The sequence below is a fragment of the Echinops telfairi genome, unplaced genomic scaffold, assembly GCF_000313985.2.
Source record: "Echinops telfairi isolate 266 unplaced genomic scaffold, ASM31398v2 ScPeMD7_5;HRSCAF=22, whole genome shotgun sequence".
In the NCBI taxonomy this organism is placed as follows: domain Eukaryota; kingdom Metazoa; phylum Chordata; class Mammalia; order Afrosoricida; family Tenrecidae; genus Echinops; species Echinops telfairi.
Genome location: NW_022103901.1, coordinates 28,418,478 through 28,422,807, shown reverse-complemented (window position 1 = coordinate 28,422,807; position 4,330 = coordinate 28,418,478). Strand labels below are relative to the sequence as shown.

Sequence of the window (4,330 nt, the reverse complement as noted above, 5' to 3'; positions counted from 1 at the left end):
CGCCTCATACTCGTGAGAAAGCTGAACGATGAATAAGACTGACAGAGGAGGAGCCGGGGCATTTGAATTATGGTGCTGGCAAAGACTATGGAAAATACCACGGACTGCCAGAAGGAGGGACAGATCTGTCTGCTAGCAAGAAGCTAGAAGCGAGGCCGGCAAACCTCGTCTCACATATTTTGGCCACATCATCAGGAGAGACCAGTTTCTGAGGAAGGACCTCCCGCTTGGTAGAGGGAAGGGTCAGCGGAAAAGAGAGACCCCCCTCTGAGAGGTGGGAGGGGATGGCACGGAGGCGGCACGAATGGACTCAAACAGAGGAGTGATGGTGCCAGGTGCCAACGGCTCGCCATCCCGATTGGGGCGTGCTCTGATCTGGTGCAGGTGAGCCCGATGGCCCCTCATAACCACAACAAGGGTCTGGCGTAAACGGTTGGAAGCTTCCCCTTAGGGAGAGATCATGGGTGGTCTCATCAGCCCCGGCACAGAAACAAATGCCTTTGTGGTTGGGAAAATCTGAGTGCCCAATGACTAGCTAATGATCTCATCCGCTATCAAAGGACAAGTCTGGTTGGAAGAATTCGTGCCAAGGTGCAAATGACTGTGACGCTTAGAGCCCGCTCAAAGGCTGCTCTCCTCAAAAAAGAGATGTGAATTTTTCACCGAGAGGACCAGCAGCTTCTCTTAGCTACCAGCGACTATGGTGGGTTTCAGATCCTTTCACCAGCTTCCCACCACTCCCACTGAAAGGGAAGGGCAGGGTATCCACTTAAGTGGCCCCTCCCTTCTCATTCTCTCTCCCACCCTCCCAATTTGCCTAAACCTATTAGGGAGTGGATTCTGACTCATAGCAACCCTACAGGACAGAAGAGAGCTATCCCATTGGCTCTCTGAGACTGAATGTTTGCTGAAGCACACAGCCTCATGTTTCTACCTTGTAGGGGTAGTGGTGGATTCGAACCACTGACCTTGTGCTTAGTAGCCCAACATCTTACCAGCTGCGCCACCAGGAGCTCCTTGCCCCCATTTGCTTACGTGCTACCATTTTAACTTTCCAAGCTCACTTTTTAAAAGCTGCCTTAAGTGTGACCATGAGGTGTTGACAGGATCGGGTAACAGGCATCAGAAGACCCCAAACAACAACAGCAACAAAACAACATATTGTTGAGAATGAGGGGGTCGGAGCAGAGACCTCAAACCCATTTGTAGACAATAGGACATCCCCTCACAGAAGGGTCATAAGGAAGGGATGAGTCAACCAGGGTGCAGTATAGCTCTGATGATACACACAATATTCCTCTGGTTCTTTGAGGCTTCCTCACCCCCCACTACCAGGACCCCTGTCCTGCCTTTCAGTATTGGCTAGACCGGAGCATGTACACTGGTATAGGTAAGAGCTCACAACACACGGAATTCAGGTCAGATAAACCCCCCAGGAAAAGAAATGGGAGTAGTACTATCAGGATAGTTGGGGGAAGGTGGGGAGTAGCGGGAGGAAGGGGGAACTGATCACAACGATCAATACATAACCCCACCCACTCCCTAGGGGGATGAACAACAGAAACATGTGTGGAAGGAGACAGCAGTCTGGGTGTAAGATATGAAAATAGTAATAATAATGTATCAGGTATCAATGTCACGAGGGTGGGAGGGGAGGAGGGAGGGGGAAAAGAGGAGCTGATACCAAGGGCTCAAATAGGAAGTAAATGTTTAGAAAATGAGGATGGCAACATATGTACAAATATGCTTGATATAATTGATGCATGGATTGTCATAAGAGCTATAAGAGCCCAATAAAATGATCTTTTAAAAAAAAAGGATTGTTGAAGGGTAATCTAATTGGCTGGGTTAACCTTCCTACCTAAATCCCAATAAAATATTTTTGGGGAAAAAAACTGCCTGAAAATACACACATACACACAGACTGGAAAAGAATTTGTCCACCCCAAGCAAGGTCAGCTCAAATTCTCAGTGCTGAGCCAGGGCCACCAGCGGTGGTGCAGTCCCTGGGCCTCTTCCTAATTAGGAAATGCAGACATGAATTTTGCCTGCCAAGGGCCCATGAATAACTTTGCTTGCACTTTGAGAGAGAGAGCGAATGAAGGAAAGAAGGGAAAGAACTTTCACCCCAGGGTGCTGGGCTTGAGTTCTAATTGCCCTCAACGTACCACCAGCACCAAGCCCGCTGCCAGTGCGTGGGCTCTGGCTCAGACCCACCTTCTCAGAGAGTGGGATTGCTCCTGGGGTCCCCGACACTCAATCTTGACAGGAGTAGGCAGCTTCATCTTCCTCCACAGAATGGCTGCTGGGTTTGAACTAGCAGCCAGCACTTAATCCATTGTGCCACCATGGCTCGAGCCCAAATCCCACAGCCCCCCAAATCCAGAAATCAAAAATCTGGATGCCAAGACACTGGCATTAATGCTGCCCTTTCCTGAGGGGCCGCCTCAGAGGCAGTCTGTGAAAGGAGTCAGGGAGGCCTTACCCCCACTTCCTGCAGGGAAAACCGGGCATTTAAATAATTATTTTAAAGAAGGGTGTAGCCGTTACATCATCTCCTGTCAACTTGTGAAGGGGCGGAGTCTTGCCTGTCAATCAGGTTGCAGCTGATGACCTCAATTTGGAGGCGTTATGGAGATAAATTGCTCACTGGAGGCCAGACCCCACACAGACACTCTCTGCTTCGTCTTCCTGCTGACTAGACACATGGAGCTATGCGAGAGCCCTGGAGCTGGAGGAGCCACGTGGAGACCCACACCTGCGCTGAGATGCTTCCACCTCCACTGGATCCACAAGACCTTTTACCCACTGGCCTGTGATCTTCCTGCATTCGGCATCATTGCATGTGTTGTGTGAGTCTAAAGAAGAATTTATAGACTGGTATCGGACCTATGGGCTAATGTTGGACTTAAGGACTTGATCTAGACTGGGCTAGGCTGTTTTCTCAATACACAATTGCTCTTTATATAAAGCTCTTTCTTATACACATAGGAGTGTCTCTGGATTGGTTTCTCTAGTCAACCTGGACTAACACAAAGGGAATGGACTAAATTCTAGAGTCTTTGATAATTGTTCCCTGTGGATTCTCCCGCCACCTCCAACGCTGAAGGAGGGCTCAGTGTTCTTCCCAAAGAGGAATTTCGGCCCAGGGTGCGAGAGCCACTCCTCCTGGGTCACAGAGGGAGGCGGTGGCAAGGTCAGAAAGGAAAGCCCCACCACCGATTCCAACACCAAGTTCATCTGGTGACACAGCCCAGTCCTCCTAGGGACTGAGGAAAGTAAGTGGGGAGACGTCACTATTTATTGAAGGGCTAGGCAACTCTGTGCTAGGCAGTGGACTCAACTATTTCTTTTATAATTTCAATTACTAATTTTATTAGGGGCTCTTACAGCTCTTATCACAATCCATTACATCAATTGCATCAAGCACATTTGTACATATGTTGCCATCTTCATTTCCAAAACGTGTTCTTTCTACTTGAGCCCTTAGTATCAGCTCCATTTTTTACCCCTCCCTCCCCCCCCACCACCTTCCACTCCCAACTATTTTTTATTTAATCCTCCCAATAACTCCCAATGAAAGAGTTAGGAATTACCCTCCTCACCCAACTGGGGAAGCTGAAGCTCAGAGTTGTTGGGTTGTTGAACGAAATTGTTCCCAGCCACATGAATAGGAAATGAAGGAGGAGAGGGATTTGAATCAGGGCCCACTTGATTCAACCGAACCAAACCAAACCCATTGCCTGGGTTGTAAATTTTTATGGGAGCAGAGAGTCTCACGGTTCCTCCCACAGAGGGACTGGTGAATTTGAACTGTAGACCTTGTGGTTAGCAGCCCAATGCTTAGGCCACAATGGCAAAAGGGCTCCACTCCTTGACACCAGTCCTTTTATTTTGAAAAGTGAGGAGACATAACCCGTGAGAAAGACCAAGTGAAGCCCATCACCCTTCACCAACAAATTCTTCCGTGACTTGACACAGCACAGTTCAGAAGGCGCGGGGCATCAAAGGGGGTGCTGCAAACAGCAGCCTTTGAAGGGAAGCACGAGGAGCCCTGCTATCAGACAGGGGGCGCTGTAAAGCCGATTGTGCCAGATGTAATTAGGTTAAACTGGAATCCCTGATCATTTGATCTCCCTTTTGACCCACTTAAAGTTTGCTCTAGTTTTTAATGTGCCCTCTATTTTCACAATGGAGGGTCCCCCTTATTGTTGTTGGTCTTCCTCCTCCTCCTCCTCCTTTTTGATATGTTTTCTGGTATATGAAATCCAGAATAGGCAAATTTTTAGAGCGAACAACTGGATTAAAAAATTTTTTTAATTAAAAAAAA

The 4,330-nt window shown here is 48.3% G+C and overlaps 1 protein-coding gene across 1 annotated transcript in view; it reads right to left on the bottom strand.

Annotated features, from left to right (window-relative positions):
- Positions 1-4,330, bottom strand: part of MYH11 (myosin heavy chain 11) — a 127,579-nt gene that overhangs the window by 74,752 nt on the left and 48,497 nt on the right. The window lies entirely within an intron of this gene.